Source organism: Cavia porcellus, unplaced genomic scaffold (genome assembly GCF_034190915.1).
Source record: "Cavia porcellus strain 051 isolate PalLab524CR breed Dunkin Hartley unplaced genomic scaffold, mCavPor4.1 scaffold_12, whole genome shotgun sequence".
In the NCBI taxonomy this organism is placed as follows: Eukaryota; Metazoa; Chordata; class Mammalia; order Rodentia; family Caviidae; genus Cavia; species Cavia porcellus.
The window spans coordinates 45,603,077-45,628,782 of NW_026947495.1; the positions used below are offsets into that span (position 1 = coordinate 45,603,077).

The 25,706-nt window shown below is 38.5% G+C and overlaps 3 non-coding genes across 3 annotated transcripts; 2 read left to right on the forward strand and 1 right to left on the reverse strand.

Annotated features, from left to right (window-relative positions):
- The first annotated feature begins 1,684 nt into the window (after positions 1 to 1,684).
- Positions 1,685 to 1,756, forward strand: Trnaa-cgc (transfer RNA alanine (anticodon CGC)). The gene has a single exon. It is a non-coding gene; the product is annotated as a tRNA-Ala (tRNA).
- A 251-nt stretch (positions 1,757 to 2,007) lies between these two features.
- Trnag-gcc (transfer RNA glycine (anticodon GCC)) lies at positions 2,008 to 2,078 on the reverse strand. Its single transcript has one exon. It is a non-coding gene; the product is annotated as a tRNA-Gly (tRNA).
- A 21,826-nt stretch (positions 2,079 to 23,904) lies between these two features.
- LOC111754221 (U6 spliceosomal RNA) lies at positions 23,905 to 24,009 on the forward strand. Its single transcript, XR_002788926.1, has one exon. It is a non-coding gene; the product is annotated as a U6 spliceosomal RNA (small nuclear RNA).
- Positions 24,010 to 25,706: the final 1,697 nt, after the last annotated feature.

Sequence of the window (25,706 nt, forward strand, 5' to 3'; positions counted from 1 at the left end):
ATTCTTTTTTGAATACACATAGATGGCCTTGAATGTGTGAAACTGGAGAAGCAAGCACTTACCCACAGGCTTCTCTGGTTTAGCTCTAAAGTTTCATGATTGCTCGGGAGAAGTCTCTGAAAGGGAAATCCTCAGGTGATGAAGAAACAAACTGCAGCGTGAGAAAGGGAACGCTAAAAACGGATGTCAGAGAGAGGTTACCAGAAGCAAAACATGCTTCTTCCACAATTAATTGAATATAATGACTGTAATTTGCACCACAGTGGAGAAAGGTCTCTGCCTGCAGTTTCTAGCTATCAATTGAGCACACTGATGCTCTATGCCTTAAGAGGGAGTGTAAGGTGACTTGGAAATGCTCGGGCTTTCAGTGGAGGTTCTCAGTGACCTCCACTGACATTTTTTGAACGTGATGTATTTTAGTTGTATTATATTAGCATGTGATTTACTCCTGTGAAGTGATTATGATCCTTTCTTTATTTAAATTCTTGTAACCAAACACATTTGTTATTTATTTTTAAGCTAGCATTTGACTGTGAAGTTTGTCGTTTACGTAGAGTGATTTTGAAACTTCTGCTTTCTGCTCTGGCTTTAGCTGACGGTCCTTTCCATTTAAAGGGGGTGTTCTGAGCAACTGAAGGAAGTGGAAATTCTAGGCCTTCACTGTGCTATCCCTAGGGCCTCATAGGTCGCCTCCCAACACCTCTGAAACCTGATCTGTCCCTTGCTGCCATCAGAGTGTTAAGGCTTGTACCTCCGCCTTACCTCCTGGACTGGCCTCAACTCAGCATGCTACTAGACTGCAAGGTAGCTCTCCAATTACCTAGCACTCAACCAACTGGAGAGAGGCAATTTCCTAGGTCACACGACTCAAAGTAGGTCTTTAAATCTGGGCCTGGAGTGCAATTAGAGGTAAATGATTGTTGAGCATATTAAAGGAGATATTCAGGGATTTACATTTCTAGCATCATATATCAACCAGTCAGATTGGCCCAAGCGGTAAATATCAAACGGAGAAAGTTTTTTTGTATGATCTATAGAATGGCTGCGTTTTTATTTCTTTCGGTTTGAGGCCCAAGCAAATGAAAAGCAAACTGCAGAAGCATTTTAATCTGCAAAAGTTGTCCGTGATCCCGACATAACCCAAACTACAGGATGTTATTTTCCTAAAGTGTGGGGGCTTCTTCGGAGGCGGGGGGCGCATTCGATGCTTTCGTGCGCTTAGATAAGCACAGCACAGCTCGGCTTAGGAACAGACCCCTTTGGGCCGTGACGTTCGCGGCGATCCGCGTCTGAGTTAAGGGTGACACTGCACCCCGCGCAAAGCCCACGGCCAGACCCCCGGCAGCTCTCCCATCCCCCCCTGCGCCTGCGCAGTGAGCCCACAGAGGCGGCTCGGGCTGAACCCAGAGCGGCGAAGGCCCGCCCCTGGTCCCCGCGGGCTGCCTGCGTTTGCGTACTGTGCCGGGGAAGCCACCCCCAGTTTCAGTGTCCTTTAAGCCTTTGGTGCTGCTGATTGCGTTGGCTCCAGATATACAACGAAAACACTTTCAGACAAGGAGGCGAAGAAAAAAAAATACATTTCAAAAGCACGCAGTAAAACAAACCTTTTAATCTCTCTACAATTATTCGACTAGAACTGAGTGCGATGAATGAGTATCAGCAGTAGAGAGGTGCTTCCTGGCTGGGGGATGTAGCTCAGTGGTAGAGCGCGCGCTTCGCATGTGTGAGGTCCCGGGTTCAATCCCCGGCATCTCCAAGGACAGCCGCAAGCTTATTTTCATTATTGAAATTTTTCTTTTACAGTGCAAACCTTTTGCTTACATCCAGGGCGCTCAAAACAATCAAAATGGAAAGCCTGAAAATATATGCACACATCTTTATGACTGTCCCGAGTAAAGCTAGGATAGAATATTAGCTTGGTCTCATAGTTTTTTTCTCAGAGCTAACATTTAAGTATTTTGCTTTAGGGTGATTGACATAATGTATGCAAAAGTCAAGAAAACCTCATGCATTGGCCGGGAATCGAACCCGGGCCTCCCGCGTGGCAGGCGAGAATTCTACCACTGAACCACCAATGCTCACATGTGAAGGCTTCTAAAATGAAGTATCACTCTGTGCACAACTTTTTAAAAATATTCGAAATCAAAAGCAATGGAATTCTAAATTAAAAGATTATGAAATATTGAAAAATATTAACAATATTTGAAAACACTCATTATGCTAATTACTATTGAACTTTATGAGATTCTTTTGAAAACTGTCCTTGGCAGGTAGAAACTGAGAATTTTGTCTGTATAACATTATCTTTCGTCATCTAGACCAGTTTTAGCAACTCCTTCCTTTCTTGTTTCTTTTATTATCTTAGTTTTTCAGACAAATATATGATGGAAATTTTTTAATCACTGGAAATAGGGACCAGAGATCAGGGAATGGGAACTTGAACGCTGACTTTTGGATTCCCCTGGCTGACGTTACAGAGAACTTTGAAATGTTGGTGATAAGAGCCAAATAGCTGACTCCCTAAACTGCCCTTTTCTTCATATATGATTGTCTTAATCTCAGGGCCCCTTTCAACTCTAATATGATTTAAACCTTTAGTTTCCACGGAAGGTGAAATTGCCAAAGATACAACAAATAACTATGAGGAGCAGAGTGTAAAATGAGCAAAATGGATTTATGGAAATGATTCAATGTAAGATAGATAAAAGCCTGCGGATTTAGACATCTTGTCCCTTACTTATGGGAGGGAAAAGGACTCCGGGAAAGTAAGAGAAAATAACAGATAACAATAAAATATAGGAGTTACTATGTGCCTAGCCAGGGAAGTACATTGCACATAGAATTATACAACCCAGAGAGGAAAGCATTTTAATTATTACGAAAGAACAAAAGAGGAAACTGAGGGCTGAATAGGCCACAATGGATCGTATGTACAACATGTTCAGTGTCTGGGTGCCTAGGCTCTGCCTCATTCTGCCTACATCACAATAAACCACTGCATGTCTGCACCTGAAATGTTACCTTGTACTCAAGACTTTACATATAAAAACTAGTAGAGGAAGATTATAAAAAGACTTTCTACATCATAGGGACATTAGTACTTACTTCTAAGGGTTTTTTTGATGTGTGGGTAAAGAGCAAACTTTAAAGATATTATAGAATTAAAAACATAAAAGATTTAAAGAGATAAAGGAATCAGAAAAGCTAGAGTATGATCCTAAGTAATGTTTAAAAGAAAGAGGTCAAATGATTTTACTTCTTAGAACCTTAATTTGTTCTTTAAAGTAACAGAAGAGAGGAGAGATGTGTTTTTAAACTTTTAATGTAAAGGGTTCCACCTTTCAGAGCTACCTCTGGCCCCTGGTCGGTGAGAGGTGACTTTTTTGCCCTGCTATTGCAGTCCCAACAGTTTGTTTTTAAACTCTCTGCTTATTTGCACATGCCTCATAGATTATAAGCTAGAAATAAAATTTTTGAGGCTGGGGTGTCAGTCAGTGGAGAGTGTTCCTTTAATCTCTGCCAGGCTTTGAGGGTCAATCTCCAGCCTAGAAAACTTTTAGAAACCATTCACTGAATAATCTAAGGACCTTTTAGACTACCAGAATGTCACAGTTCAAAATATAAAACAGCCTAAAAGCTCCTCAGAGTGAGACATGCTAACAAAAAATTAAAGCAGACAGAAGGAATCAAATAAGTACAATACAGCCTTACAACACGAGTTATTGGTACCCTCCCTATAAGGCCATTTTCTGTTGTCACAGACTGTTGCGTGTATCTAGGCCGAGACCAACGTGGTGCTATTAGCCCGTTGTCCTGTGTTCTTTTCCAAAAATCAATTTGCAGTGGGATTAGTGACCAGAAATACTATCAGATAGGGGCTTCCGGGAAAAGACAGTCAGATCTCTTCTCGCCCTTTCCCCCTTGTTGGACTGTCTTATAGGGGCATAATACTTGGGACTGTGACAACCATTCTGTGACTTGAAGTGATACAGTGGATGACCTAGTGAAAAGATAGAGATTGCACCATACTGAGTGTTGCTTCTCCATCTAGACTGTTGCTTAGGTAAACCTAAGATCTTTATTGGTTAAGATCTTTATTGATTAAGTGGCTTTGTACCATGTGTTTTGTTACAGCAAAAAGCGTTCAAAGATGAATGTGTATATTTAAGAAAGGAATTACTAGAAGTGGTTTGTGATCATGAGAGTAACCTGGAAGAGAAGAGATGATTCAGGAGAAAGTGGGAAGATAATTGAGAAACCAGGTCCTTGAGAATGGAAATGGACTCCAAGATAAAATTAGGAATGCTGGTGGGCAGTTGATTTTGTTATTAGTGTGGTCAAGCGTGGAAAGATCACTGAGCCACCAACAGTGCCTTTTGGGCAGGCATACACTAAAACTTTCCCCAGTCCTGCTCCTGTGTTCATATAAACTCTTACCATGAGATTGACAGAGAAAAAGAAAACACAAAATGTTGTGCAATGTCACCTACTTATCTGTCCTAGACAACCCTAGTTACTGTGAAGCCTCAGGGGCTTACACATTGTACTGTGGCACCTTGGAGAGTTTGCTCAAGACACCAAGTCCCTGGCTGCTGTTAGCTCGCTATGAAAATGTGGAGAGGCTTGCATCATATGAAAGTAAACCATTAGGAAATAGAAATGGTTCATACAATATATATTCTCCAAAGCATTGCTTTTTTTTTTAAAACTTGGGAGTGATTGTATTGATTTAATACACATGGCTTATTTCTGTCCCAGGTTACAAACTAGCCCTGGGGAAATGGTGGAGCCTGTCTTGTGGATTGCCCTTTACTGGCTGGGAATTAAATCATTACTTATTCCATTTTAGAATCACAAGTAGTACCCTAAGGCCTACTTTCCTAAGGATTAAAATCAAGGCATGGAAATGAAGAATCCAGGTATAATTCTCAGAAGCATGCAGATGTTGAAAACGCAGTAATTTTTCCTGGAAAGTGTCATTGCACAATCATCTGCTCATGCTTCCTAGTCGTCAGGCATGTCTAATTAGTCAACAAGTCTGCTTTCCTCTTAGAGGTGGTACTGAATCTTGCTCTTCCTCCTCAAATCACTTCTTCCTATCTGGTACAGATAATCATCAGCTTACTTACAGATTGCTTGGGAAACCTCTGAGTTCCTTTGCCATCATCATCCCGAGACAGTTGAGTTTTCTCCCTCCCTCCCCCACTCCTTCTCTCTCTCTTTTTTTTTTTCCTTTTGTAATGTTTGAGAATTGAGTCTTTTCTTTATTGTTGATTTAAAAATTGGATTAATTTTAGGCTGGGTGTGGTGGCCCCAGTTTTTAATTCAAATCCTGGAGGCTGAGGCATGAGGATCTTGAGTTTGAGGACAATCTGAGCTACATAGTAAATTCCAGTCCAGGGGACTACATAGTGAGACAGTGTCTCAGAATAACAAAGCAAACAAGATTGAATTAACTTCAAATCCAAACAGTCCTTTGGAAGACAGAAATTTGGTTTGAATTCATTGCGTTTCTCCTGATATCTAGGCAATGTTTATTCAAGTAATTTTGACATTTGCCACTTGGTCATCACCATCTACTGGCAGAAATGGATCTTTTTTTTCTTTTGGCTTCTTGAGATAGGATCTCACTCTGTGGCTTATGCTGGCCTTGGGCTCACTTGGTAGCCCAGGCTGGTCTTGACCTTGCAATGATCCTCCTGCCTCGGCCTCCCAAGTACTGGCTTTTGAGCTGTCCTTGGTAATGCAAGCCTGTCACCCCAGCACTCAGGCAGGTGAGGCAGGAGGATCACAAGTTTGAGTTTAGTCTGTGCTACACAGTGAATTCAAGGCCATACTGGATTATGTCCTGAAAACCTATTAAAAAAAGAAAAAAAACTTTCATCTTCTTTTCCAATGGCTCTCTTCTTCCAAGTCATTTTATCTTTTCATATATATTACAGTTCTATATATTTATTTGTATATTTTATAAGTAACTCATATACAGTGTTCAAAAATCAAATAGTAGAAGAGTATGAAAGTACATATTACTCTTTCCCCGCCTGAATTCCTAGTTTTTCTTTTTTTGAAGTAACCATTGTTATCAGTTTCTTGCTTCCTGCCATAGACATTTCTATGTAGATACTAATATTCCAGTTTATATAAGCAAAAATGGTAAATCATAAACACTACTGTATTCACAGTCTTTTTATTTTCTAGAAAAGTACATCTTGGAAATTTTTCTAGGTACACATTGAGCTACCTCTTTCTTTTGAAAGACTCTGTGTTCATTTTTAACTGCTTTTTATGGACTAGGAATTAACACATTATTTTGTCCATATCACAAGCACAAGTAGTACCTTAAGGCCAGTTTCCCTGAGGACAAAATTGGCGTGAAAATGGAGATTCCAGCAGCAATTGTAAAGGCATGAAAAGAGTGAGAAAGCCCATTGTGCAGAGGTAGCATAATTACCTGAGCTGGTTTCCAAGCACAGGACATTTACCCCGCTTCTGTTCTTTTGCTAGTAGGCAATGCTGCCGTGAACACTTTGAATGAATGCCATTTTGTTCATGTACGATAACATCCACGGGATAAATTCTTGTAAGTGGAATTACTAAATCAAAGGGTGAGTGTACTTTACCTTTTGATATATAATGTAGAATTACTCCCCGGAGAGATCTATCTCTTCTTTAATATTGCTTTCATTATATTAACCTTTTGCCCCCAAACCTCAATAGATCCTAATTCCAACCATATTTTCTAAACTTTTCCTGTTTTGGAGGAGATTCACCGATACATGGCCTGTGGAATTGCGGGGCTTTATTCTTTTCAGTGTTATTTTACCAATTATAATTTTTAATATTTAAGCAGACGAAGATCTTGCTTCTTGCACTACAAATAATGTGGCCAACTGCAGCTGGATTCTACGGACTGTCCAAGTTCTGGTGTCCCTTTTTGTTGCAGCCACGTATTCCTTCCTGCTGCTGCCCGCCAGGGACAAAACCCAGCATGCTCTTTCTTCATGGCTATGCCTTTTTTCAGGTCACGCTCTCCCTCCAGAACGTTTTTGCCTTTTCTCCATGAATCTTTTCTAATGTAGTTTTGATTTTATGTTTTCCTGGGAAAACTTGCTTAACTACTGAAACTGTTTTTTGGGGTTTTTTTTCCCCTTTTTCTGTCAGGCTCCAAAACCCAATCTCTTCTGTTCTTGCAGTGTACCAATTCTGGTTTTGCTATTAAAATACCCTCAATATTAGATGAATTACATTGATTTCTCTAGGCCTCAGCTTCCTAGGGTGTAAAATGAGGAACGTTTGAGAATACCAAGATGTTTCTCAGTACTAATAATCTGCAAACATTTTTGTTTGTTAGCTTTTTATCACTGTGACCAAACACCTGAGAAAAACAACTTGAAAGAAAAAAGATTTACTCTGGTTCATAGTTTAAGGAGTTTAAGACCATGATCAGCCATGGCCACGCTCCAAGGAAGAAGCATCCTGGCACAAAGGCCTGGAGGAGGAAGGCTGCTTGCCTCCTAGCAGCTGAGAAGTAGAAAGAAAGGAAATAGCCTGAGAGGAAGGGCTTGGAGACAAGATAAAAGCAGTCCCTTGACCACTCCCATCCTGTGAGGTCCCACGTCCCAGTGACCCCATTAAGCTATGAACTCATTAATGGGTTAATTTACTTGATGCAGTCAGCTTTCCTGGTAACTTCAGTTCCTCAGATCCCATTGGCTGGCAACCAACCATTCAACACAAAAAGGCATTAGAGGACATTGTGAATGCTAACCATAACAACTTTAGATTGCCTTGAAATACGATGAGTTTGAAGTTATAGAGAAAATATACAAGTTTGAGCAAGTTAAAAACTTGTAATGCTAAAAGAATTCATGGGTGAAAAAATAGGTTTGGATGGACAAAATATTTTCTCATTAAGTCTAATAAAAATTACCAAATTCATCCCAGCAGTGGTGGTGAATTATACCTTTAATTCCAGCATTCCAGAGGCTGAAGCAGGAGGGTCACATGAGTTTGAGGCCAATTTGGGCTTCATGGTGAATTCAAGGTAAACCTGAACTACACTGCAAGACCCTGTCTCAAAACAAAACAAACAAACAAACAAAAAACTACAAGGATAAAGAGTTATCAAATTCAAATTTTAAGAAATGAGGTATCAGTATATACCTACAAGACTGAACAACATTTTAAAGCTGAACAGTGCTAAGTTCGGCAGGGACATGGAGAGATGTGGCCCTTGTGCATTGATGGTAAATACATGGATAGCCATTAGGGAGCACAGCTAAGACCTGTAGGAAAAATAAAGTTTACATGGAAATGATGACTTACGTTTTCTGTGAGAATGGAAGGTGAATCATGATGTAGCTGTTGACTTGTCTATAGCACATTAGATGTACCCCAGAGCAACTTGGGAGCACTCAAAAACATGGTACCAAGGAATGATAGAAGCTACAAAATGAGCAGAGACAATACGACTGGCACAAGTCTAAAATTACTCACAATAAACTTAAATGTGAACAAATATGTAAATAAAATAACAAAATTTGACTTAATGGTAATAATGTATCATGAATAAAAGACTGTAATTAACTCAATCCCATGCAGATGAATTCCCCAAACACAAGAAAGTGACAAGTGAGATATATATATATATATGCAAATAGCACAGAACTACAAAACTAAAAGTAAAATTCTCTCTCCATTTTAGCAATCTAGTATCTTGCTCCTCCTATGTCCAGGTCCCAAAGTTCTACAATATCTACAATATCAAGAAGATATTGTCCCCCAACAAAGTGTTGAACTCAGGATTTTCACAGTGAGTTATATCTCCATTTTTGTTTGTGTGTTTATTTGTTTTTGGTCTTTTGAGACAAGCTCTCACTACCTAGTTCAGGCTGCCTTTGAACTCCATATGTAGTTTAAATTGGCCTAGAGTTCACAGGAATCCTCCTGCCTCAGCCTCCCAAATGCTGGCATTATAGCCATGCCTCACCATACTTGACTTCCAGTTCTTTTTATTTTTTTATTTTTATTTTTTAGCATAGAACAATAAACACCTTTATTACATGAGCTAAATCAGGAGAGAGGCCTTGATTTTCCTCAGAACTCCAGCTCCTTGTCCTCTAGCACGCAAACATCCCAAGGTCTTAATACAATGCAGGCAAGAAGTTTGCCCTGCTGGAACTGCTCCTCCAGAAGACTGCTAATTTTGGCGTTCCTTTTCCTTTCATCATACTTCCTTTGAATTTTCTTTGATGGTTTTAGTTTAAAATCTCTTCCTCCTCCGGAGTCAGCTTTGCCCCTTCTTGCGACCCAGGGGCAGTGCATAGTGGGCTTCAGTGCAGTTCTTTATGGGGTCATTGTAGTGCGGACCTGCTCTCATCATTGAATGCACTGTGAACAACATCAGTGACCCTTATTTTTAGAGTACAACACTCAGAGCCCCAGAAGAAGTTTCCCACAGGCAGCCTCAGGGCTCAGGGTGACCCAGCTAGACCTCTGCTTCTTGTGGCATGGCTTGCCCGATTGTGCTAGTTGTCCTGAGAGATGCCCCTTACTCGGCTCCTGCTGGAAAGAGGATTTTTATTTTGAGACACAAGACTCTAGCTAAATGGCTTGGGGCAGGACTCAAATTTGTGATCCCTCTGGCTCAGCCTTCCTGAGTGCTGGGGTGACTGTTACAGCCACCATGCCTGGCTTGCATTAATAATCTCTTGTTTAACCTTCTGTGTATGTTGGTTTCCATGCCGGAAGTTCTGCCCTGCTGTAACAGTGACAGAATGCTCAGCATGAGAACATACCTGACTTAATCCCTTGCTGGGGGTCCCTATTCACTAGTGTTTCTCATTTCCTTATCTATTTTTCTGGGCACTTGTGGATCAACAAACCTTGTTTATATTCTCTTGCCTCTTCCCATCTTTTTAAATTAGTGCATATTTGTTATAGAGATTAATGGATTTCACTTTGGCAGATTCGTACCTGCACATAACATAACATAACATGCTTTAATCATTTTTTACTCCTCCATTGGTCCACTTCCCCTACCTTTCCTCCAGCTTTGAATTTTTGGACAGTATTTAATGTGTGTTATATATTTTGATCATGTCCATCTCTTCTGTCACCTATCTTTAAACTGCCCACCTGACATTCTACATAGAAGACCCCAGAAACTCCACTAAAAAATTGGTAGATTGGATAAGCAAATTCAGTAGCATAGCTGGATACAAAGTAAACAATCAAAAATCAATTGCATTATAGTACACAAATAATAAACTCACTGAGAGAGAAATCAGGGAAACAACACTTTTTGTAATAGCATCTAAAAAAATGAAATACTAGGAATCAATCTAACAATGGATGTAAAAGACCTCTATATTCAAAACTATAGTACTCTGAAAAAGGAGATTGAAGAGGGTATTAGAAAATGGAAAGATAGCCCCTGCTCTTGGATAGAAAGAACCAACATAGTGAAAATCACCATACTTCAAAACTGTGATGCAGATTCAATGCAATCCCAATCAGAATTCCTATAGCATATCCACAGAATTAGAGAAAACAATTCTAAACTTCATCTGGAACTAGAAGAGACCTAGAATAACAAAGGCAATCCTGGGTAACAAAGACAAGACAGAGGGTATCACAATCTCTGACTTGAAACTATACTATAACGCTACTGTGATAAAAACAGTGTGGTACTGAGCAAAAAAAAAGCAGACCCAAAGACCAATGGAACAGATTAGAAGAGGAGGAAACAACTCCAGACACACTAAGCCATCCTATCTTTGACAAAGGTACCAAACACATTCACTGGAAGAAAAACAGCTTCTTTAATAAATGGTGCTGGAAAAACTGGCTCTACACATGCTGAAGATTAAAACCAGACCCATATCTTTCACCATGTACTAAGCTAAAATCAGAATAGGTCAAAGATCTTAATATTGAAACAAAAACATTAAATCTGCTGGAAGACAGAGTAAGTAAAACTCTTGAAGACACTGGTGTAGGCAAAGAAATTATGAACAAAAATCTGATTGCACAAGAACTGTCACAACGAATCAATAACTGGGATCTCACCCTATTGAAAAGCTTTTGCACAGCAACAGAAACTACTAACAGAGTGAAGAGACAGCCCACAATGTAGGAGAAAATGTTTGCCAGCTGTACCTCAGACAAAGGATTACTATCAAGAACATATGAAGAACTCAAATAAATCAGTTCTCCCAGATTTAGACACAATCTGAAAGTGGGCATCTGAGATGAATACACACTTCTCAGATGAAGAAATACAAACAGCAAATAAATATGTGAAAAAACATTCAACATCATTGGTCATTCGAGAGATGCAAATTAAAATAATAGTGAGATATCATCTCACCCCACAAAGAATGACTATTATCAAGAAATCAACAATAACAAATTCTGGAGGAGAAAAAGAACCCTTCTCCACTGTTGGTGAGAATGCAGACTGGTGCAACCACTGTGGAAATCAGTGTGGAGATTCCTCAAAAAACTAGGACTAAAGGTCCCATTCAATATAGCTATCTCCCTTCTGGTTGTCTTCCTGAAAGAATTAGAAATGTCGTACCACAGTGATATGTGCACATTCATGTTTATAGTAGTACAATTTGTAGTAGCCAGATCTTGGAAACAACCTAAAGGCCAAGTGACTGAGGAATGCATAAAAAAGATGTGGTCTTCTTAAACAGTGGAGAACTTCTCAGCCATAAAGAAGACTTTTACAGGTAAATGGATGCGCCAGATTATACCCATCAGTGAAATAAATCAAACACACATGTATAAACATCATATTGTCTCATTAGTTTGGGAAGCTGAAAGAAACATGTAGACATATATATGTGTATGTATATAAAAAAGATAGTTAAGAAGTTATACTACTGATTTCTGAGTTCACTGAAGAGGAAGATTTGTGCTGATATTGTTTGGACAATTGAATACAGATGTCTTGTGCTCTGGGTAAATGATTTGGGATGACAATGCACAATGTAGGTACCATTGTTGTTCCCTGATTGATGCATTTTGAAATTTTGTTTTATTTTTTTTCTTTTCTTTCTCTTTACAATAAAATGGATTTGAAAAAACATTCTTTGCTTTGGATAATTTCCCATAATTATTCTTAATATAAATGTTTTTTCATTCTACCTTAATGGTCATGTGAGAAGCTAAAAGCGGTAAATACAATCAATGGGATTGAAGGGTAGCAGATCAGAGTAACACAAAACAAGAAGAATCTGAAACTTTCCACAGAGAATGAAATATTTTTATTTTCACTTGATCTTGTAAATATCATTGCCAAATTGTTTTGGCACATCTTTATTAATTTTCTGAAGTATGTAAATTTTTATTTGTGTTTAACTGTAATATGTTATTTATAAAGTTTCAGCTGAATATGCATGAATGCATTCACATACATATACATGCACATGTATTAATTCCCCTGCCAAAAGAAACATGAAGGAGAAACCTAGAGGGGATGTGTAGTAATGACTCAGATACCATTTAGGGATTTCTTAGTATACTTTTCTTTTGTTCTTTTTCTTTCTTTCTTTCTTTCTTTCTTTCTTTCTTTCTTTCTTTCTTTCTTTCTTTTCCTTGATATAGAGACTCGTTGTGTAACTCAGGCTGACCTTGAACTCACTATGTAGCCCAGGCTGGCACTGAATTCTTATAGCTCCTTTTCTTGCAGTGGTATGGGATATAAACTAAGGCTTTGAACACACAAGGTATATCTCTACCAAAAAGCTACATATCTAGACTGACTATACATCTTTGTATAGGTTTTTGTTTTGAACCAATCCAAAATATTTTTTAATGGAGGAAAAATTTATTTTTACTTACAATTTCAGAAGTCATAGTCTATTGTCCCTTAGTCCTGTTGCTTTGGCATTTTGGTGACATAGAATGACATGGCAGGAGCTTATGATTGATCACAACCAGTTACCAAATGATAATTCAAGATATTAAAACTATAAAATTCTATAAAAAATTATGAAGAAAGAAAATTCTCAAAACTTGAGTGCAAATAGGAACTGAAGAGCCTAATGGTATACTAAAATATAATCCCACATAACAAAGAAATTAACATCTCAACATAGTATAGTACTTTGATTACTTATAGTGAGTATATTTTAGAAAAAATGCCAATAAGGTAAACTTTTACATGGTAAATATTTCATTAATAGTAGTATTGCTATTTTTTAAAATTATTTTATGTCTACTGTAGAGTGAAACCAATGAGATTTATTTATTTATTGTCTTTTCAAGACAGCATTTCAGTATGCTGGCCTTGAACTAACTTTGTAAGCCAAAACTGTTCTCAAACTCACAGCAATCCTCCTGCCGCAGCCTCCCGAGGGCTGGGATTATATCTTCCATGAATTATAGTACTGTTCATTTTGGAAAGGAAGATGATAATTTTAGATTGATTATGGGTTGAGGATATGCTCAGTTGTCAGAGTGTGTGTTGTGCTCTAAGTTCAACCCCCAGTACCCTATATTGATTTGGGAAATGTCATGGTTTATGTCTGTGCCCCCCCCCCCCCCCCCCCCCCCCCCCCCCCGGCCTCATGAGTTTGCATTGTGCATTTGTGATGATTCATTGTCTAGTGCTTGGATTGATGGTGTCAGTGCTCCACCCACAAAGGGGTGGAGCCAGGATGTGATGTAATGGCAGGAAGAAGGTGTGTTTTGCTTTTTGCTGATTCCTGCTTGCTGTTTGCAGCCGCCATGAACTGTGCCCCAGCCATATCTGCCTGCCTTGGAGCCAACTGCGTATGGATTGAAACCTCCAAAAACTGCAAGAAATAAATCTTTTCTTTCCCAACTTTGGGCTTCAGGTATTTTGTTTCAGCGACGAGTAAAAAGTAACTAAGACAGGAAATATCAGAAAGAATTCCATGTTACTGAATTTGAATGGAAAGCTATCACTCCAAATCATGTTATCAAACTCAAATTAGATGTTTTCCAAGAGTATTTCCATCTAGCATTTTCCTTGTGACTTCCACAGTTCAGGTCCTCAATTTTGCAAGCTCAAAAATTTCATTTGTTGGTAAACAGCATAAGTAACTCAGGCTGGGAATGTAACTCAGCAGTAGAGTGCTTGCCTAGCCCTGACCCCCAACACTGTAACAGCAACAGCAACTACTATTCTCCTTGACTAGCACCATTATCTGTACAAGACCAGTGTGTTTTCCTCTTCTTCTTCTTCTCCTCCTCCTTCTTCTTCTTCTTCTTCTTCTTCTTCTTCTTCTTCTTCTTCTTCTTCTTCTTCTTCTTCTTCCTCTTCCTCTTCTTTTTTTTGGTTCCAGGGATCAAACTCATGACCTCACCCTTGGCAGGCAGGCGCTTACACCATTGAGCAATATTTTCTTCTTATAGTTAAATTACAAGTCAAGTCAGAGGCTGAGTGATAGCAGATGTCTGTAGTCCCACATTTGGGAGGCTGAGGCAGGAAGATCATTGTGCATTTGAGTCCAAATTTAACTATATAGTGAGTTCAAGATCAGCCTCAACTACAAAGCAAGATCCTGTCTCAAAAATAAATAAACAAATAAATAAATAAAGCTAAGTGAGGTTGTAATGGAAATGTTTTTGTAAACATGGATTTAGAGGACAAAGAGATCATTGTAAATTCAATGGCATCACTTTATCACCCATATAGTGCTTCCATCTTCTTAATGGATATATATATATCCCTGATGCAGAAATTGAGGCCTGGCCCTCCTCCCCCTCAGACAGGCTACACATCTATGTGGGTCTCTCCATTTCACTCCAAGTCTCACTAGCACATTTTTTATTTTCATACATTGTATTATTGATAAAGTTACAGTTTGTTCTAACTTTCCTGGTCTCGGCTTACGAAAACACTTTTTCTGCCAGCAGTGCACCTTCTTGATTTTTGAAATCAGCTGGATGGCTGGACAGCTGTTTTCAATTTGCATTAGAGTGTACAGCATGTGAGAAGTGATGATTCAGCAAGTGAAGCCTCCCTGCTCAGAGGAGAATTTTCCTGTCTCTGTCTCTCGCTCTCCCTGTCGTTCTCTCTCTCTCTCTTTATCTATCTATCTATCTATCTCTCTATCTCTCCTTCCCCCCTCCACATATATATGGACTGGATAGTTATAAAGAACATAATTTTTTTCTCCCAGATCGGAGGGAGGCCTGGAAGTCTGAGATCAGGGTGTCACCATGGTCATATGTTGATGGGATCCTTTGTCTTGATTGCAGAAAGGTGTTTTCCTGAATCCTCACAGGGCAACAAGAGAATGAGGGAGCAGTTCGGGCTCTTTTACAGGGTACCAATTCCATTCACGAGGTTTCTACCTAATTGCCTTTGACAGATCTCATTGGGGATTAGGATTTTAGTGTATGAATTTGTTACAGGCAGGGAGTGGGCAGGGGTGTGTGACACAAACATTCAGTACATGCATTTATAATATAGATCATAGGACGACCTGCTTTATGCTCAAACCAGCCAACTAGAGCCCGCCTGTTCATATCAGCACACCCTATGATCTCTGCTCCCAAATTCCAATTCCGGCTCCTTTTATGTGTGTTCTGTTGTGTCTTCTTCCCTTGGGCCCTGGACTTGCTGCCTTGTAAATAATTTCTCGACTTTCCTGCTTCCTAATACTTCTTTTGAACATTTATCCCCTTCAACCCAATACTTCCTAGGATCAGTTTGCTTGACTCCTAAAGCCCTCACTTGAATGCAGACATCCTAGACAGCGGATCAAGGCAATGCCAGTGTTGTTTAAATTTAGGTTAGTTTAGTTTTCTGTAAATGCACGCTAATATAATGGCTGAATCCATCTTTGGCTGTGGATAAACATCATGATCCTTTTCTACCCATCGTACAAAGAATCCTAAAAGTGATGACCTGGATGTTTAATAAGACATCCAATAGAAGCTCTGAGGTTTAACTTTTGCTTGCACTATTAAGGTATTTATTTTTATTTCCTTATTTTCTCTCATTTACTGCGGGTACTACATGGTCATCCATCATTTCACTGTTCAGTTCCCTCACATTCATGACCACCTTATTTTGATTTTATGCTTAAAAGGTTAATACTGCCATTAGTTACTTAGAGACCTCTCTACTCTTTCCTTTCCTCTGTAACACTCACATACAATATTTACCCACAAAGAATATTGCAGTGGTGAAAGGAGTATCTTATTTAGTCAATTAACTGAATGATTAACACAGACATATTATTTCCAATTTAATGGGATGATTTACTTCTAAATTCTATGTAATGAAAGAAAACAATAGAGTTGTTTAAGATAAGTAAACCTATACATACTCTTTTATAAGAAACTAGATTTCATTCAAATTGAACTACAAAATAATTTCCACAAGCTAGAAGACACTTCTAGTTAACAGATGAGAAAACAAACAAGGGCTTACACAGTTTTCTTAAAGAATTCCAAAGAGGAGAGAGCTGGAACTGTGTGTGTGTGCGCGCGCGCGCGCATGTGTGTGTGTGTGTGTGTGTGTGTGTGTGTGTGTGTTTGAGACAGGGTCTCACTATGCAGTTCAGGCTGGCCTAGAACTCACTTTATTTCCCAAACTGACCTCAACCTCACAGCAACCCTCCTGCCTCTGTCTCCTGAGTGTTGGAATTATAGACACGCACCATCACACCCAGAAGACTTGGATCTTTTAAAACACATTTTTACTAGTACATGCTTTTTATAAACAATGAATGCATTTGTCATGGGAAGTTAGTACATAAACTTATAGGATCTTAACTCTTGGTGTTTCACCTTTATTCTCAGTCTAGAAGGTTGAAATTATGACATCAGAATATGTACTCCTCTCAGTAGTAAGGACTGATCCCACACTGCCTACATCTCCAGTCTTTGTTTTGTTTGTTTGTTGAAACTTTAAGACAAAGTGTTGCTAAATTACTCAGGCTGATCTGAACTTTAGATCCTCCTGCCTCAGCCTCCTAAGCAGTTAGAATCACCGGCTAGTGTCACATCTGGTTGTTAATTAGTCTATGTTCCATTAAAAAGTTCCTTTTACATTTTTACATCTTTCTGGTGAGGTAAGTTCTGTGAATTATACAATGTGGTAATAAAAATTTGTAGCAGTTTTTCCTTTAGTATCAACTAGCTGAAAGTGACCATGCTAATATATAATGTCTTCTACTATGGTTTTATCAGTCATTAAACATAAAATTGGTTTTCAGAAAGGTAAGAGAGTTCAAAAAATTATTTCCATATTCTGATTTGAAGATTCTATGTTTTAGAGTCAATATATGTTATGGGCATGGAATTGGAAATGTTTGAATCATTGGTAAGGATTCTTCTTACCAAATCTTCTACAGACTTTAGGAAATATGCCTACCATGAAAAACTAAGCTCAACCAGTTTGTTTGGTTGGCTCAGTTTATCCTTGCTGAGAGTCAAAGTGCTTGCTCAAGTCAGTTGGAAATGGTAATTTCAGAGTTTCTACTAGCTGTCATCAGTAGCAGAGGCAAGCTCAGTCCCTTAGCCTTAGCTGCCTGCAGACAACTTTATGACAATCTAATGCCATGGTGTAATGGCTAAGAGTACAGGATCCAGTCAGGCTGCCCAGATTCAAATCCTATCTCCATCTCCTACCAGCTCTGGAGACTTGGGCAAGGTATTTAACCTCTTCATCTCAATTTCCTCTTTAATAAAATGGGTTTTATTATTGCACATACCTTGTAACTATTGTGAGAATTAAATGGGTACATGCACATAAAGCTTTTCTGTAGTGTCCGGCACTTAATAAGCTCAGCTCAATAAATGTTAGCTATTAAGACAGTTAATGAGAACCAACGCAGATTTCTAAGGTCTGTTTATAACCAGTATAAAAAATGAGCAACATGTTATAAGAAGAAGTATAAAACTGAGAAAAGAAACTACACAGTAGACAAAATATATATTTTCTTGAGCTAGGAAAAACAGCAGCTCTTTATTTCATCAATATTTCATAATCATTATTAATTCCTTTGGGATTATCTTAGTGGAAGGTAATATCAGAAATAATAACCATATTAGACCTTTATATTTATATTTTATTTAGAGTCACAAAGTACAAGCACTGCATTTTGCAACAACTTGGTGTAAAAGCATTTCCGTTTTACTAGGGAAGGAACTAAGGCTAAAAAATAAAAATAAAAACAGTATTTTACATTAACTGGACTGAAACTCAAACACAGACTTACAATTCGAAATTCCTAAATCTTCTTCAGTGTGGTGAAGTGATTTGTATGCTCCACACAATTAGTGAATAAGCAGAAAGTATTTAACTTTCATTTAGTTTGCTTTAAGAATTCAGTCACTTTTGCTTAAATAATTGCAATGTTAAAAAGAGTTGGTGCATATGCACAAATCACTTGGGGGCTAAAGTTTGATTTTCCTTATGAAAGATAAGGTCTTGATGTTACATTTCAAGGGTGAAATACAAATACAGAGAACATATGTCATTAATTTATTCACATTTGAGTATTTTAAGTGAAGATGCTTTCAGAATTGATGTTTTTTTTTTTTTTAGACTAGTCAAGTGCAGTAGTGAGAAGGGGGGAAAGAGTAGAACAAGGAGTTCAATCTGTACTGACTGTGAACAATCAATTGAGATAACTCACTACCTTCGGACCAGCCTCAGAATTGATGTTTTAAAGCAAAATATCATTGCTAAGTGCATATAATGTACATTTGACTACCAACGAATGATCCTTATGCTTCAAATTTGCTATAAATTGTAAGTTAAACCTAACAACTCTGCGATAATTGATGCTGAAGTACATGGAAAGAGAATCAACATGAGGTCAAGCGTACACATTAAAATTTGAAGAATAGGTCTATTATCTGAAAGTATTCATAATGATTCTTACAGATACATCTAAATGTGTTTCTGTCCAAAGACGTATATGGAACCTGAACAGCTTATGTATTCAAATGCTTGTCGTTGAGGAGCGTGGGGCCTCCATGTCCCTGAGGATGGCTGTGGTACTTTTCAGTACAGCCCTGGTCTTTGCAAGTGTGACTTCTTGGTTCCAGAGTAAAACCCTCAACCTATCAGCACAGCTCCTTCATCCTGCTGGCATAGACTTTCTAGCTTTCACCGCTGACCTTTGGGCTTTACCAGCATAGATCCATGAAACAGACTGGTGTGAGTCTTTCTTGTGGGCTCTAGACCTCCAGTTGGACTCATGGGAGGCATTGTCATGAGGTCTGGGTTTTCATCCGGACTCATGTGGGACACTGCTGTGGGATTTAGGCCCTTGACTAAATATTCTATTTTTTGGTGTTGAGGATAGATTTCTTGCATTTTCTTGTGTTTAACTCCCAGTGACCATTATAAAAATATTATAAACTCCATGTCCTGATTCTTTTTTTTTTAAATTTTATTGAAGGAGAAAAAAGAAAAAAAAAGGGTACAAGTTATACAGAATTTCAGAAAAAATAAACAGTAGGAAATCACTAGTTAATTACATATTGTCATCTTAGAAATTGTTGAAGTTACAAAATTAAAGCATATAGAGGGGTCTTTCAAACAGTGAGACTGCAAAGAGTTTTGTTCAATGATCCAACAAAACTCAATAATATGGTTATCTATCTTATACACTTAAATATGTATGCAGTTATATCTTTTAGAGAACTTTCTTTTCCTTTCTTTTGTACAATGACAATTACACATTTTGGGTTTTATTACTCCCACAGTTCTTATTACTTTTGTTTTTTGAAGAAAGTAAAACCAAATGTGACATACCAGGACAGAGTCAGGCAAATCAAAAGGATGGACATAATACATAATGTAAAAAAAAAAATACAAGGTGATCAACAATGGTTACCATAATGCCTCTTGTTATCTTAAAAAGAATTGCCTATATCATCATTATAATAAAATTGAACAAAACAGTAAAGAATAAGACCAATAAAACCAAAACACTGGAGACATTACAGGACTTCAAAGAAGATAATAGTCAACCAGAATGGGCGTCACAATGAATCTTACTGTCTTCATAGTTTTTGCCTATACTTTCAAACTTGGTACTATCAAGCATAACAGAATAGAGGAACATCAGTCAAAACAAGATGGTGAGAGCAATACAGAGTTTCAAATCAAGTTAATAGGAAATCAAAATGGGTTACTGTAATATATCCTGCTATTTTTTGTTTTTCCCTTAATTAAAAGGATAAAAATGAAAAAGTAGATAATAAAAAAGAGATTGAGATAAAAAAGAGGGCACAACAACAAAACAGCGCAAGTCAAAACATATCCATTTAAGCAAAATACTGTTTCACCACAAGATAATCTTGACATAATAGTAGCACCATACTGTCTCTTCCCTTAAAATCTTTGGGTATAACTTCATATACTGTAGCATCAAACATATCAAGACAATGTAAAACCGTTCAAGAGAATGACAGTATTACAGGGTATTTAGAATCAACTAACAGAAAATGAACAATGGTTTCTCTATAATCTCCTTGTCTATAAAAGTTTTTGTTTATGTTATTACATATAATAAAATCCAATTAAGATACAACATGTTAAAACCGATGGAGACAGAAGAACAAAAGCTTGATGGGCCTTCAAAACAAGAGGATATTAAATCAGCACTAGCTATTATGATGTCTTGTTTTCTCCAAAATGGCTGTTCCTACCATCCAACCTTCTCTGCCTCATTTCTGTTGAGCTCTTTTTCTGTCATTAGTTGTCAGTTTGTGCTCTTCATTTTGCTTTCTGCTCCATTCATTGTGGCCTCTCTGCCACTGTTTCTGGAATCTTGGTATTTTTCATTTTTAGAATATCCTGCAGTAATCTCTGTAGAGTTGAATTGGTGGTTGCAAATTTCCCTAGTTCCTCTTTATCCTGGAAGCACCTTGTTTTTCCATCAGTTTCTAGGGACAGTTGTGCAGGATATATCAATCTTGGCTGGAGGTTGTTATCTTTCAAAGCTTGAATTATTTTCCCCCACGCTCTTCGTGATTTAATGGTTTGTGCCGAGAAGTCTGCTGTAATTCTGATGGGTGTTCCCTTGTAAGTGATCTGTTTCTTGTCTTTGTTGGCTTTTAATATTCTGTTCTTATATTGGATTTCTGGAATTTTGATTATTATATACCTGGGTGTAGTTCTGTTTGGGTTGTAGGTGGCTGGGGTCCTGTATGCCTCATACATCTGAGTATCTTTACCTTTTGCTAAATTAGGGAAATTCTCCTGGATTATTTCTGTGAATAGTTTTTGTAGGTCATTTGCTTGAGTCCCTACTTCTTCTTTTATGTTCTTAATTCTTAAGGTATAGATCCTCTTGTCATCTTCTAATCTCTGTATTATTGCTGTTTGTTTTCTTGTTATTTTTAAGAAGTTTTTCATTTCATGCTCCCACCTTACAAATCTGTCCTCCAGTTCTGATAATCTATCCATAGTTTCTTTCAAGCTGTTACGCCAGCTTTCAATAGAGTTTTTAGTTTCCTGGTAATCTCTTTGAACCTGCTTCATGTATTCTATGTTTTCTCTATTTTCTCCATCTAACAATTCTCCCCTTTTTTTCTGTTCTTCCATTCCACCATCTGTTTTTTCTTGGGTGGTGCTTAGTATTTCTCTAACTATTCTACTTATTTCTTGCTTTATTTCATTAAATACTTCATTTTTGAACTCGTCTATGAGGCTCTGTAGATACCGCTTTATGTCTATAGGTGCCGTTTTTGATATTGCATGTTTTCTGTCTTCATTCTCTTTTGCATTTACCTTTCCTGCATCAGTGTTCTCAGGATTGGGGACTGAGGACCCTTTCTTGTTTCTCCCTTTTCCCATCCTTTTTGTTCCTTCCATACAAGTGTATGTAGAAGGCCCAGGTTTTTTTTTTTTTTTTCTCTTTGTCTGTTATAGTTTGTTTGAATCTGCTGGCTAGGTGTTCCCACCCACTGCAATGTACTAGGGAGACACAGATCTGGGCAGCCATTGCTGGGCCCGCCCCTCCAGGTCAACCTACTGAATGCTTCACTGCTAGGGTGCACCTCCAGACACAGGGACCTGATTTGGGCTAGCCTACTGGATCTTAGTCCGTGCCATAACCAAGCCAAGCGCTCCCCACTATCCTGCTTGAGAGGGGAATATGCGACTAAAGTCACTGCAGGGCCCTGTTCCGGCTAGTCTGCTCGTTCCCAAAATGTCCTCTGTTGGAGCCTCCTAGTCTATGAAAGGGTCCCCATTTCTCTCACTCACCGCAGGTCGATGCAGGCTCCCTGCTAGTCCCGCTCTCAATGCCATTTGGTCCGATTCCAGCTCTCAGAGCTTTTGCACGTCTCTCTCCCTGCCATGCAGATTGGGACGCAGTATCGGCAGCAGGAAATTCAAATCGTGGCTTCCAATGGCGCAGGATCCAGCTTCCGCACTGAGATTTTATCTGTTCCTGTTATAGCATCAGGATTGCATTTCCAGTTGGTTTCTCTCAGCTTAGTTCGTTCCTAGGTCAGCAGGGTACATCTTCCCTCACTTAGGACTCCTCGCACGGCACCGCTCCTGGATTCTAAACTGGTAATCTCAGAGAGCCTCTGTGGCTGCTGTTATTCGTCCACCATGTTCTCCAGGAAGTCCCCATGTCCTGATTCTAATTATTCTCTGCACAAACCCTGACTACAACAGGTATGAACCAAATTATACCAGGTTACTTTCCAACCCTGTAGCTCTGTGACATTTTAGTGGCTATAGTGGCACCTTATTATTATTATTATTATTTTAGTACTGGGGATCACTCATGACCTCAGACAGGTGCTTATACCACTGAGCTAAATCCTAGGCATGGCACTGTATTATTGGTGAATTTTACTTAAAAAGAAATCTACTTTCTGCATTCAATGTAGATGTTTTCTAAAATAGATACAAAAAGAATAAATAAATAAATGGGGCATGGTATAGCATGCCTATAATCCAATTAGTCTTGGTGACTGAAGAAGGAAAATCACAAGTTTGAGCCCAGACTGGGCCACCAGACTCTGTCTCAAAATTAAAATAATAATACAAGCTGGGTGTGGCGGCTCACACTTGTAATCCCAGTACCTGGCAAACTGAGGCAGATGATCATTACTAGTTCAAGACCAGCCTGGGCTACAAAATGAGCTCAAGGCCAGCCTGAACTGCATAGTGAGACTCTGTCTCAAAAAGACAAATAATAATAATAATAAATAAAATGAAATAAAATAATAATAATAAAACAAAAAGCCAAAGGAAGCCAGGTGTGCTGGTGAACACCTGTAATCCCAGCACTCAGGAGGCTGAGGTAGGAGAGCTGTTGTGAATTTGAGACCAACCTGGGTTACAAAGTGAACTCAAGGCCAGGCTGAACTGCATAGTGAGACCCGGTCTCAAAAAGACAAGAAAGGAAGGAAGGAAGGAAGGAAGAAAGAAAGAAAGAAAGAAAGGAAGGAAGGAAAGAAGGAAGGAAGGAAGGAAGGAAGGAAGGAAGGAAGGAAGGAAGGAAGGAAGGAAGGAAGGAAGAGAAAGAAAGAAAGAAAGAAAAACAAGGCCAAAGGGATAACTCAGTCACAAGGCCCTGGGTTCAATGCCTGGCACAACAAAATAAAACTAAAGTGCATGAGTTCTAAAGCTGTTTTTTCCAAAGGCAATGTATTACTAGTGTTACTTTAATACTTACTTTTTAAATGATTATTATGTCAATGTTATTTGCATTTCTAAATGCATGATAGCATCAGTTCTTCCACATGTATTCTCAGTAACAGTGACAGGCCCAGAAGGGATAGATAAGCTTTTAAAATACGTTGTTAAACAAAGTTTACATACTATCTAACTAGATTCGGAAACTGCATTATGATGAAACCAGACATGGTGGCCCACGCCTGTAATGCCGGCACTGGAAAGACTGAAGCAGGATTATCACAAGTTTGAGACCAGCTCGCTTCGGCAGCACATATACTAAAATTGGAAGGGTATAGAAAAAATTAGCATGGTCCCTGTACAAGGATGACACCCAAATTCATGAAGCATTCCATACTTTTGTGAATTGGCAGAAGTGGTGCTGTGTCTGGGAGGAGCACATCAAGATCAAGAAAAGGCAATTTGCATTCTGGGTAAACTGCAGAAAGTAGCCTGGGACCAGAAAGAGAGGCGCCTCCTGTGAGCAGATGGGCACACGGGCTGAGAATCAAGAAGACCCCTCATAAGCAAATGTCTGGTTCAGAGGACAGGCTGAGTTGATAGCAACTGAGATACAAAACCAACTGAGTGTATGCTTGTATTGTTTGCTTGACTTTACAAGACTGGGGACAGCAGTTTGAGCATCTATAAGCTTAACACAATACAGCAAATACGGGGGATTTCCTTCTGTCTTGTTTTTGAAATCCAATATTGTTCTCACTGTTTTGTTTTATTCCAATTTATTGTTTTGCTTTATTCAATGTTCCAATCTAATTGATTTTATTCTGTTTTGTTTATTTGATTTTACTAGTCTGATAGAAGGGACTATTGTGAAGATAACAAGACATACAATGGTAGTCATTTTTAATTCCTACAATCCTGCTTCAATGTTCTGTACTTCTTTCACTGTTTTGTTTTGATGGGCTTTATTCTGCTTTATTTCATTATCTTTAAAGTAACATAAATAAAAATTTAACAAACAGGTTGAGACCAATCTAGATTCCATAGTGAGACCCTATCTCAAAAAAAAAAAAAAAAGATTAAAAAAGAAATTGTATGATAGTTAATGTGCCCTATTTCTTCTGAGTTTTAGATAATAATGTGCTATTATTCACTTATGGAACAGTAGAACAAGCATGGAGTCTACTCCAAACTTCTTTTATTAATTACTTTGGTCATTCATTTAAAATTGTATTGAGGGCTCTTATGTTCCACACACTCTTCTAGTCCTTAAATGTATCTCAGTGAACAAAACAGATAAAAACCCTGAGCTCTTGGTAATAGCATTCTAATATGGGAAGGCTGACCATAGACAGACAACATTTATAGTCTGATAACTAATGTTAAGAAACTGGACAACATTGGTGAGGGACTCTCTCTTAGTTACTTTTCTTGTTGCTGAGACAAAATACCCAAAGCACAAAGTTAAAAGGGGAAATGTTTATTCAACTCACAGTTTGTAGAAGTTTCATCATCAGACATCACAGAGGAAAAACAGTTCATGGTGAGCAGAAGGTAGCAAAGCAACAAGAAAAGACAGTAGAAGCAACACAGAGGGAGAGAGAACAATTCTCTTTCTGTCCCTTATGATGTATACAGACTACCTGCCCTAGAGCAGGTGGAGCACTCAAACCCTTAACCCCAGCCTTGGACCGTAAATCAGTCTCAAACTCTAGATTCAACCCTCTCCAAAAAAACCCCCCAAACCCATGATAGAATGCGTCTTTGGGAAGACATCTAGCCATGAACTATGACAGACTCAAACCCTGTGCACTCTTGATCATTCTCTTCAGTCTTCTGTTAAGAGCACATGTATGTGCCACCACCTCCAGCTCTGCAGGATCTGTGCTAGAGATGTGACTTCTTTAAAGAACTTCAGTCCTAAATGGGTTATTGTATACAATTGTGCCTTTTTTTTGTTTGTTTTTGGTATGCTGAGCAATTTTATCTAAAAAAAATTCAAAGACCTTAAAGGCAGCTCAAGATCAAGGTCCTACTGTGTCTTGCTCCTCTTCCTACAAATGCAGTGAAAGCCTCTCTCTGGGACCCGCCCACCTTA